The following is a 12,059-nucleotide window of genomic DNA, read 5'->3' on the forward strand; positions in this document are numbered from 1 at the left end:
ATTTTCTGACCAGTCTGAAAGCTCCATCTCTGCAGGTTTTCTTCTAAAACCTCCCTGTACCTTTGCCAAATTAGCTTCCTTCACAATGTCTTTACAGGCTTTATCTGTCACTAAGTCCTTCTGCTTATCTGGTTCAGCAGTTCTGACCTCAAAATACTGTACTGTACTTCCCATCCATAAGCTCTACCTACAAAACCAGTCAAACATATAGCACCTTGACTGGTAAACTAAATAGCTGTACAAACTGAAAATGGGTTTACACCTACACAATTAAACTGAATGCTTTTTGGCTCACCCTGTGTCCTTGGCAGAACTAGGTTTGAGGCAAACATTTGGAAGCAGTGTAGTAATTCAGGAGATGTAAGATTCCATTTCCCAAGTAAATCCACATCCCACCAGCTCCTTAATTCCTAAACTGCTTTTGAGAACTGGCTTGAAGTCTCCCAAGCCATCTGTTGGACATCTCCACTAGACCCTATGCGCATTATTGTCTAGAGATCCCAAGCTGTTTCAGAGACTGTTGAGGGAAAAAGCTTACACACTGTGGTCTTTATCTTGGCTGATGTAGGAGGCCGAATGCAGAAAGGCCCTCTTTGAAAGTAAACAGCCTTTCTGGGTGAGCAGAACTAGTGATGTCTATCCATGGGAAAAGCAGCTCCTTTTTCCTCTTTCAGACCTTCATCATTTCACCAGTCATATTAGCAACAGTCTATGCAACTTTATTATTCCTTTAGTTTGATTGTTGAGATACATACTTATTCCAAATGGAGATTCATGAGATCATTGCCTTTTTATTTATCTCATCAAATAGATCCAAAGGTGTTCAGTTACATAACGAAATAAGGCTTTTTGTGTGGCTGACTCCCACTTTTCAGCCGTGACACCTTGAGGAGTGTAATCTTCTAATCGACGATGACGGGCACCCAGCAGAATTTTCTAATTAATTTACGATTTTCTTTGGACAGGTAATTTCTGCTGATTGATCTCCATTGGTATCTGCAGGCATCTAGTGAAACACAGGTAGTCGCCACTTTTTTGTTTTACTTGTCATGAAAACATCTTCATTTGGCTACTTTCCCAGTCACAGAAAAGAAACTGAATATAGGAAGGTACCTGTGAATCTTCTTGTTTGTCCTGGGAGGAAACAAAATGTTCCTCCTGCCACCAGCCTGGTTTTTAAATTCTATACCATTTTCCACCTAAATGACTGCAGTGAGTTCAGGGCAGTACACCTAATCCAAAACCAAACATAACTTTGTCTACTAATACATCTACTCACATGTCTCCTCACATAATAAGGTTAGCTTGCTCCCACTGATCCTAGTTATTTTATTTAGCTGATCCTCTCACCTATTAGCTGCTGAATATTCTGCCTGGCATTTTGATTCCATCACACTGAATCAGTAAAGAAAGGGTGAGGCAAGATTAAGGGAGGAGGGACAGAGTTTCAGCTGCATCAATGCTCTTAAAGACAGCAGTAAGTAACCCTCCTGATGTGAGTTCTGGGTGGCTTTTGTGCCCTCTGCTTTAGGGGGTCCAGAGCAGCTGAACTGAGAGAGAAATCCAAGGGTGTTTCTGAAGGACATTGGCTTTCTGCATCTCCCTGCCCTTCTGTCAGCACAGAAGTAGGTAGAGTCAGTTCTGGGCTGCAGCTGCAAGGCACCCTAAATTAGACACTGAATGAAGGAGAAGGTGGCTGGTGATGCCAGCACTCCACATGCTGTGCTGGGGGAGTCACTGGAAGAGCCCAATCTCTGCATAAGTGACATCCTGGAAGGTTACACTGAGAGCTCTTAGACACAGGGAAGCACTTTCTTCATGAAGACTAAGCCTAAATTTCCTTCCTCCAGGGCAGAATTTAAAGAAACTCATGTATACATAAATTAATTAGGCTGCTGAAGAAGACACAGGAATGGAAAATAAACATCAGTGTGTGCTCTGGCCCTCTTCCTGAGGTTTTCCATTTCCCTGCTAGAGGATGGTGGCAGCTGGCTAGAAGGGCAGCAGGGGGTGAGCACTGGTGATTACCACTACACAGGTACAGGCCTACTATAACCATATAATTTTAAATATATACTGATGGACCTTACATCCTTTTCTTATTCCCATGAAACATTATAATGCAATTGAGTGTGTAGCCAAGAAACTAAAGCCACGCTCTCAGAGAAGAAATACTGAAAAACTCCACAATTAACTTTTAAAGTTTACACAAAACTAAGAGTATTGTTACTGTCAGATGTAGCCCCAGTGCAATGCTTGGTATCTTTACTAGCAATAGAATGATATTTAACATGCTACAAATAATGGAGCAGTCAGCAGGGAGGAATTGTAGTACACAAGAAGAAAATGGACTAGAACTCCCTCCTCAGCATTATAGAAATACATGTTGCAGTATGTCAGTTGGGGATTTTTGTCCCCACCCAGCCATGAAGCGAAGTCTTCCTCTTCCTTTTCTAGTAGTCCTCTGTCTGTGAAAGACTTCACTTCGCTGCATTGCTGAAGGAAACCAGCAGACCCTGAACAAATCTCACTGATTAGCTTCTTATTTGGGAATGTTTTTATGTCTTTTACATTTTCCTGCATTTCTGCTCTGAACAACAATAAAGTTAACCGGACAAGAAAGAACAGTCAACATTCCAGCCACATATTTATGCAAGACTGAAAGAGTTCCCTGAGGAATTATTGAGCATGATCCCAATAAGTACAACAAAGTGATACAACACTGGTCTGGTGAGACCTCATCTGGAATATTGTGTCCAGTTCTGGGCCCCTCAGTTTAAGAAGGACAGGGACCTGCCGGAGAGAGTCCAGCGCAGGGCAATTAAGACGATTAAGGGAGTGGAGCATCTCCCTTATGAGGAAAGACTGAGGGAGCTGGGTCTCTATAGTTTGGAGAAGAGGAGACTGAGGGGTGACCTTATTAGTGTATATAAATATATAAAGGGGGAGTGTCACGAGGATGGAGCCAGGCTCTTCTCAGTGGCAAACAATGATAGGACAAAGGGAAATGGGTACAAACTGGAACACAAGAGGTTCCACTTAAACTTGAGAAGAAACTTCTTCTCAGTGAGGGTGACGGAACACTGGAACAGGCTGCCCAGGGAGGTTGTGGAATCTCCTTCTTTGGAGACATTCAAGACCCGCCTGGACACGTTCCTGTGTAACCTTATCTAGGTGTTCCTGCTCCGGCAGGGGGACTGGACTAGATGATCTTTTGAGGTCCCTTCCAATCTCTAACATACTGTGATACTGTGATACTGTGAACACAACCTTGGCAAAGAGCACCCTAACTGAGCTGTGTGGATGAACAAGTAGATATCTAACAAGAAAGCAAAACTGTGATCTGTATAATTTCAAAATGCAATGTTATCCATTATCCTAACAGTTGTAGTTTAGTATTCCTCTTGTTTAACTCAATTAGCCTAACCTGTGAATAGGTGGGTCAAAGCCCCAAAAAGTTGGACCCACAGGTTTCTTCAAAATCCTACCCATACTGATTATGTTCTTCACTCTCCTTTTTGTACAGAACAGGATTTGTTTTTCTCTACTGTAAGGTAGCATTTGTGATGTTCAACATGAATCACAAGTATGGAAGCAGTTAGCCTGTTAATTACAATTGGATAAAGTCACCATTTCCTTTGTAATCTAACTTCTTTCTTAACATGGTTAAACTAACCACTGGTCAAGTACTGGCATGAATCCACTATCCAAGTAAGTGCAACACATTGGGGAGTGGAGAGGAGAAGGAGAAAGAAGGCAAGGAGAAAAGTTTTGCAACAAAAGCCAGGTTTGAAGCAATTTATGATTTAGCTCACTCATGGTGTGCCTTGTCTTTAAAGTAAATGCTTTCTGTACACTCAGACTAACAGGCACCTCCCTCAGGCTTCAGCCTACGTCGGCATTCAGCTCTGTCACCTCCATCAAAAGACTTTCTCATTAGTTTGTTGATCCCTGTTGGCTCATGTTCTGACTACACAGCATGTCAGCGAGGGAACTGCAGGCATCTTGTAAGAGCTTTTAGGAGTTTAGTGTGGTTTTGCTCTGAAGAACATGTGTAAATTATAACAAGCAGTGATTAGCATTTTCAGGATCCAAAACATGAATTTTTATATAAAATATCTAATATAGTACAGTAACTCAATAGACACAAACCCTTATGTTCTGTACTAGTGGTTTTCCTTTGCCTTCTGTGTGTGTACCCGTGTTTCTCCTTTTATTCTGCACATACACACACATTCAGATGCATATGCTCACTGATACTTACCATCCACTTTGAAACAGCCATATCAAAGCCTAAAGAACTTTTTAATAGTATGGCTATCCATATCAGTGATCAGAGCATTTTGTAAACAATTCTGATCTCTCAGCATAGAAATACTCCTTCAGCGTTCTACTAGTATCACCTTTGCTAAGCCAAATGAGGGTTTTATAAATAATATTCCAATAACATATGACACTACAAGGTACCTAATATTATGTAGCTTCACAGTTAATAAACTCCTAGTACAACATGGCTATAATATGCAGCTGATCACAGTACAGCAAAACCCAAAGATTTCTGCAAAACTGGACATTTTTATCTCCTGTTGGCAATATGATTATGCCTTTTCAATATGCTAATCTGACTCACACAAAGTTAATCTTGCCAAAAGCTTTTAACAAGCTTCTTTAGTCATTTAGAAATATGTCCTGCTAGCTCTGCTTAGGTTATGCAAAACCAACCAATACAGGTTTATTAAAACTTTTACTTCAGAGGTGTTTGTTGCAGATTTTTTAATACAAATTTGCTAAAACTGAAACAGTATAGAAGTTATTATTTACTGCCTGAATAGAACTTTGGGACAACATCTTGCTTAACCTTGTGCATCCCCTAACTGTTCATATGTCTAGCTACTATTTCTACCCTAAATATATCCATCTGAAACAGAATTTTCCCTTAAACATCACATTGCTTTAATTTTTTTCACATGTCCTCCCATTGTGTGGATGCTCTCCTGCCACTGAATGTTCAGTTCTATTAGTTTCTCTTTTCCTGCCTTTCTGCAGCCAGTTGTTCCTTTCTCCATTCCCATGTACTATGACGGATATATATATTGCCTAACAGCACCAGAATTAGTTTTGAGATGGGAAAAGCAGGGTTCCATACAAAAAGGGAGTAAGGAAGCAGAGATCTCTTTTATTGTGTCTTTCTATTTCTCTTGCAATTTCTACTTTTAAAAAAATGGCGCCAGAAAAATTGCAGTAGCAGATTAATCTATTGAAAGAGAGGTTTGCGAGTCAGCCTGCACCATTATTTGTTAGCTCTCAAGATGGAAAATGCATCTTTGGAGAATCTGAGTGAAGTCTTCCATCAATGACCCAGCACTGAAGGAAGTCTGATCCTTGTCTTCCTTTGAAATCCACAAGCAAAATCATTACAGTGTTTGCCATATATTTTCCTTTTCTCCCATCCTCTGATTCTCTAGCTTTCACACTTGCCTTTTTCTCTGACCTCTGCTTCTCTTCTTTGGTCATTATCCTCAAACAAATATTTTTCAAGACTCTTAATTCCTCGCTGCCTATTGAAGAAGATTCCCTTTGCTTTATTGCCCACTGAAAGTCACATTCCCACTTCCCTATTTAGCTTGGGCTGTGCGAGGGGACAGTGCTGTAGATATAAACCTCAGTAGATGTCTTTATTGGAGCAACAAGAGTCACCTGCTGAGAAACAGATTTCTTAATGGCTCCACTGGAAATGTGACTGGCCTCTCTGCAGGAAGTCTTATTTATGCTGGTCATGTCTCCAGGATGTACAAATCAGGCCACAGACTTTTGTAAAACAAGTAAGGATGTTTGTGATCAGATGCTTGGATTTAAAAAGGAACCTTTTGATATTATCTGCAGAAAACATGCATTCCACTTGAGAATGCATACAGCATGCCCAGTTGTGGCAGTGAGCAAGATTCCTGGTATTGCTTGATTTTGAAGGCTACATTTGAAGCTGCATATTGATTTCTCTCATTTCCTGTGAATTCCACTTGGCTATGCATTACTGCTGAAATTATGTCTACAGGGCAACCTCCATCAAAAATAAGCAGAAGCAGCAGCTTGTGTATATGTCACTCTCTTACCTGGCATTACAAGAACAAGCGTTTTTAATTTTAGTGTGGTTGTTTAGCACAGCAGGGATTACAAAATGTTTTTTGAGTAGAAGTGCTGCTATGAAACAAGCTTCCTATTTCTGGAGTCCAAGTCAATTACTCTCGATGCAATTACAAAGAGGAACATGGGTCCCAAATTAAGCACACAGTGCCTAATAGATACAACATTTTAATATAATAATGAACATTTCTTTTAGGTTGTAGGACTGTACACCAGTTTATATTGCTATCATTGATATACCCTTAGGGGTATGTTAATCTTAATTAAAAACGTTCCAAAGAATTGTTTGGCTCAATAGAAGCCAAAGGTTGCTGCCATTTCCCAGTAACCTTCCCCATGTACCAATCAGCTATGGCCTTAGAGAGTGCTTATCTTAAACACAAGAAGGGATCATTTACACTATGCAGATTGCAACCAGTTCTACCTGTAAAATGGAGAATGCGCACTTTGGCCCTCTTTGTTTATACACTAGTGCTCAACAAAGCCTTTGCAAACTGACTGAAGCAAACCTGAGGAAACACACAGGAACTAAGTTTTTAATGGGTATCAGCCCTCAACCGGCCCCCACTGTAGGTACAGAGGAGACAATACACCCACAAGTGCTGAGTTATGCTATGTTTGCCTGTGGCACAAACCAGAGTAACCTGCCATATCAGGACCCCTCAGCTCTCTCCATGGCTGGGAGTCCCTCCAACCTCTCAAGAGCAGCAGAACATGTTTTAGGGCAACGTGCATCAGTGATTAAAGTGGCCATGCCTGGACAGCTCAGGAGGACACTCTGGGAGCTGTGGGGGCAACTGGTGCAGGATCAGGACTGCTCTGGGCAAGGGGTTGAAAACCATGGTTTGCAGCACTAGTTTTGACATAGATTTTTCTCTCTGGCTTTAGGCAAGCAAGCCAACCTTGCTGGCTCAGTAGCTGTGCTGCCCTCTTTCGCAGGCAATAATGAGAATTAGCTCTTTGTAAAGAACTTGAGAGACTTACAGTGCCCCGTAAGTGCTATGGCCTCAATTCCAGGCCCTTTTTCAATGCTTCAAGGTCCCTTTATGCAGCCAATGATGTAAAAGTGCATTATCTAAGTAACAGTTGGTCCATATGTATCTGGGGCACTTTGTTGTATCCCTGATACCTGTTATTGGAAACTATCATTGGGGATTCGGCTTTATCCTAATGCAAGCATCCCTCAGCTCTCTAGGTTGGTGTGGCCCAATTACCAAATGTGATCTCTTCCCACTGACATCTTTTCTGCAAGAAATATAGTAGCACAATCCATCTTCAAAGTTAAAGCCTATCAAATAAAAAATCTCAAGCTCCCAATCATGGGCTTGAAAACATTCAGCTCAGAGTGTCCATTTCTACCTCCTACTGCAAAAGCAGCATAATCTTTTTTTCCCAGTGACTGGATTTGCTGCCATGGTTACAGCTTCACACGGAGTAGGGTCACCTTCTCTTTCAAGCAAAATCAATGAAAGATTTCATTTTCACTAGCTCCATTAGTCCCCATACCAGTCACTTCTTATGCCAGTTTTTCTTGCCTTAATGTTCCATTCTCAAAAAATGAAGAAATAAACATGATGTCAACAAGCAGTGGGATGGAGACAAGGGAAGCAGCTGTCAGGTTGATAAATAGATATAAGCACTGATTTATTAAACAACTCTGCAGATTAGTGAAACCTTCAAGCGACATTTCCTATTCTCTCCCTTTTCCTTGCATTTCTAAGCTTGTAGCTACCATGGAGGTTAGTATTTCCAATAGGAGGAGCTTTCTTGATAATTAAACTGTATGTTATGACTAAGACAAAGCTTCCAAAATCAGTCACTGAAATCTATCTCTCATGTCCTTGACAGTTTTGCGCCTCCTACCACACTTAATTAGAGAACAAATGTGCAACCCAAACACACTTCTAGCTTTCTACTGAAACATACTAACACACCAAGATTGCCCACGAAGTGACCATAAACCCAGTTTTTGTAGAACTTTCCTCTGATTCAGAGGAAAGAAAATGGCAAAGTGTGGAGGTGACAGAGCCACACTTTAAAGCTTTTCTGTTTTTTGCAAACACTATTAAACTGAGTTGTGGCATTAGGAACTTCCAATGTCCTCAACACTGTACAAGCTTTCTTTCACCTAAGAATTCATTAATGAAGTGGGATCCTTTCACTAGAGGTCTGAGGTGGGTTTACGTTACCTCAGCCACACAAAATGACAAAAGGAGTTAGGACCTGATTGAAATAAACTTAGTGACTCTATTCACAAGGTGACATTTCAGAGACTTTTTGTATCATCAAGGAAGTCACCAATTGATGTACAAATGCTGCAGAGGAGGTTGCAACCCTGGGACATGCTGCAAGGTATTGGACATTCTGGAAAACCTGTCTGTTTTTAAGCATGTTTCACATGAAAGGTGCCACACAGGCACTAACAGGCTCTTTCTGCGGCAAAGCCAGGCAGCTATGTCCCTCTCATAAGCAGCACCCTTTCAGGTTGAGGCAAAAGAGGATATGGAGAAGGGCAGAACTGCTTGCAGACACTGAAATGCCTGTGGATCTGATGCCTACTTTGATTTGCAGAAGTTTTGGGAAGCCACCAAGGGCAAGTACAACTTGCTGCCAAAGGGTAATGTAGGATGGGAGGTATTGAAAGGGACAGGGGGAGGATGGGAAAGGAGGAAGTGGAGAAGAAGAAAGATGGGGAACTCAAGACTCACCAGTTTCTGTTGATTCACTGCCAGATCACCCAGCAGCAGCAGGAGAGGCAAAAGGGTCTCTCCATTCCCTTTGCCCCCGCTCTGAATCCTATATCTTTCACAGAATCACAGAATCCCAAGGGTTGGAAGGGACCTCAAAAGATCATCTGGTCCAACCCCCCTGCAAGAGCAGGGTAACCTAGAATACATCACACAGGAACTTGTCCAGGCGGGCCTTGAATATCTCCAACGTAGGAGACTCCACAACCCCCCTGGGCAACCTGTTCCAGTGCTCTGTCACTCTCACAGTAAAGAAGTTTTTCCTGATGTTAACGTGGAACCTCCTATGCTCCAGTTTACACCCATTGCCCCTTGTCCTATCACTGGACATCACTGAAAAAAACCTAGCTCCATCATCCTGACACTCACCCTTTACATATTTGTAAACACTGATGAGGTCACCCCTCAGTCTCCTCCAAGCTAAAGAGACCCAGCTCCCTCAGCCTCTCCTCATAAGGGAGATGTTCCACTCCCTTAATCATCTTTGTGGCTCTGCGCTGGACTCTTTCAAGCAATTCCCTGTCCTTCTTGAACTGAGGGGCCCAGAACTGGACACAATATTCCAGATGCGGCCTCACCAAGGCAGAATAGAGGGGGAGGAGAACCTCTCTTGACCTACTAACCACACCCTTTCTAATGCACCCTAGGATGCCATTTGCCTTCTTGGCCACAAAGGCACATTGCTGGCTCATGGTCATCCTCCTATCCACCAGGACCCCCAGGTCCCTTTCCCCTTCACTACTTTCCAGCAGGTCAGTCCCCAACCTGTACTGGTACATGGGGTTGTTCTTCCCCAGATGCAAGACTCTACACTTGCCCTTGTTGAATTTCATCAAGTTTCTCCCCGCCCAACTCTCCAGCCTGTCCAGGTCTCGCTGAATGGCAGCACAGCCTTTTGGTGTGTCAGCCACTCCTCCCAGTTTAGTGTCATCAGCGAACTTGCTGAGGGTACACTCAGTTCAGTCATCCAGGTCGTTGAGGAAAATATTAAACAGCACTGGTCCCAGCACCAACCCCTGAGGTACTCCACTAGTAACAGACCTCCAGCTAAATTCTGCCCATTGACCACAACTCTCTGCCTTCTTCCTTTCAACCAGCTCTTGATCCACCTCACTACCTGATCATCAAGCCCACACTTCCTTAGCTTATCTATGAGGATGCTGTGGGAGACAGTATCAAATGCCTTACTGAAATCAAGAAAAAGCACATCTACCGCTCTACCATCATCCATCCACCTAGTTACTTCCTCATAGAAGGCTATAAGGTTGGTCAAATGTGACTTCCCCTTGGTAAAACCATGTTGGCTGCTCTTAATGACCCCCTCATCCTTGATATATCTAGAGATGGTGTCAAGAATAGGTTGTTCCATCACCTTTCCAGGGATGGAGGTAAGGCTGACCTTATAATTATCTGGGTCCTCCTTCTTGCCCTTCTTATAGACTGGCGTGACACTTGCCATCCTCCAACCCTCAGGCACCTCTCCCATTTCCCACTACTTACCAAAGATGATGGAGAGTGGCCTAGCAATGACCTCCGCCAGCTCCCTCAGCACCCGTGGGTGCATTCCATCCGGACCCATCGATTTATAGATGTCCAGATTGCATAGCTGATTCCTAACCCAATCCTCATCTAACAAAGCAAACTCCTCCTTTGTCCTGACTCCTGGGGCTACAGGAATCTGGGGCCCCCAGGGAGAGTCTGCAGGAGTAAAGACAGAGGCAAAGAAGGCATTCAGCACCTCTGCCTTCTTTAAATCCTCTATCTCCAGGGCACCCCCCTTGTTCAGCAGTGGGCCTATATTGCCTCTTGTGTTAGTTTTATTTGCTATGTATTTGAAGAAGCCCTTTCTATTGTCCTTAACCCGACTAGCAAGATTAAGTTCCAAGGAGGCCTTAGCTGTCCTAATTGCCTCCCTACATCCTCTAACTGTCCTATATTCCTCCCAAGTGGCCAGCCCCTCCTTCCATAATCCATAGATTCTCTTTTTCCACATGAGTTTGCCCAGCAATTCTTTGTTTAAGTATGCTGGTCTCCTGGCTCCCTTACTTGATTTCCTACCCATTGGGACACTCTGATCCTGAGCTTGGAAGAAGTGATCCTTGAATGCTGACCAACTATCTTGAGCCCCTTTACCACCTAATACCCTTTCTCGTGAAACTTCCCTTAGCAATTGATTGAAGAGGCCAAAGTTGGCCATTCAGAAATCCAGAACTGTGGCCTTGCTGGGTATTCTATTCCTCCCACACAGGATCCTAAACTCCACCATCTCATGGTCACCTCAGCCAAGGCTGCCATTGACCATCACCACTTCAACCAGACCCTCCTTGTTGGTGAGTACTAGATCCAGCAGTGCTCCTCTCCTAGTTGGTTTGTCTACCATTTGCATTAAGAAGTTATCATCAGTTCACTGGAGGAACCTCCTAGACTGTGAATGATTGGCTCTGTGAGTCTTCCAGCAAATATCGGGGTAATTAAAATCCCCCATGAGAACCAAGGCATGTAGTAGTGAGGCTGTTTTCAGTTGCCTGTAGACAGCCTCATCAACTCCTTCATCCTGAGAAGGAGGTCTATAATAGACCCCCACAGCTGTATCACCTGTACCAGCCAGTCCTTAGTTCATACCCACAGACTTTCCACTTGCTCCTCATCTGGACCCGGACAGAACTCAATACATTCTAGTCGCTCTCTCACATAAAGAGCAACTCCACCACCTCCCTTTCCTGACCTATCTTTCCTAAAAAGGACATAGCCATCCATGACCACATTCCAGTCATGTGAGCTGTCCCACTATGTCTCTGTAATTGCCACCAGATCATAACCTTTAGACCGCACACAGACTTCTAACTCGTCCTGTTTATTCCCCATGCTGCATGCATTGGTGTACAAGCATTTCAGGGAGTGAGCAGAGCACACTAGTGGCACCCTTGGGAGGCGGGAGGCCTTCTGGTCTTCGTTAATACTAGAACAATGCCCCACTAGTTCAAACCCAGCTACAACTCCCTGGCACTTGGAGTCTAACCTAAAGCTCTGTGAGTGAGCTCTGTTAACTCTCGCCCTGGTACCCTTTTTCCCCTGCAGAACAGGGTCTAAACAACTATCTTTTCCCTCAAATGAAGCAATAGATTGAGAGTCCTCCCTAGTTCGCCGTCCTTCAAGCCCTAGCATCTTTCT

At 43.3% G+C, this 12,059-nt stretch overlaps 1 long non-coding RNA gene across 1 annotated transcript in view; it reads left to right on the top strand.

Moving 5' to 3' along the window:
• Nucleotides 1-12,059, top strand: part of LOC133218892 (uncharacterized) — a 33,421-nt gene that overhangs the window by 8,508 nt on the left and 12,854 nt on the right. Inside the window, exon 2 of the long non-coding RNA XR_009727294.1 lies at nt 966-1,020. This is a non-coding gene — a long non-coding RNA (uncharacterized LOC133218892). The remainder of the gene's footprint in view (nt 1-965; nt 1,021-12,059) is intronic.

This window comes from Neopsephotus bourkii, unplaced genomic scaffold (genome assembly GCF_033783945.1).
Source record: "Neopsephotus bourkii isolate Nb327-2 ecotype Australia unplaced genomic scaffold, CSIRO-AGI_Nbou_v1 NB_1292, whole genome shotgun sequence".
Taxonomy (NCBI): domain Eukaryota; kingdom Metazoa; phylum Chordata; class Aves; order Psittaciformes; family Psittacidae; genus Neopsephotus; species Neopsephotus bourkii.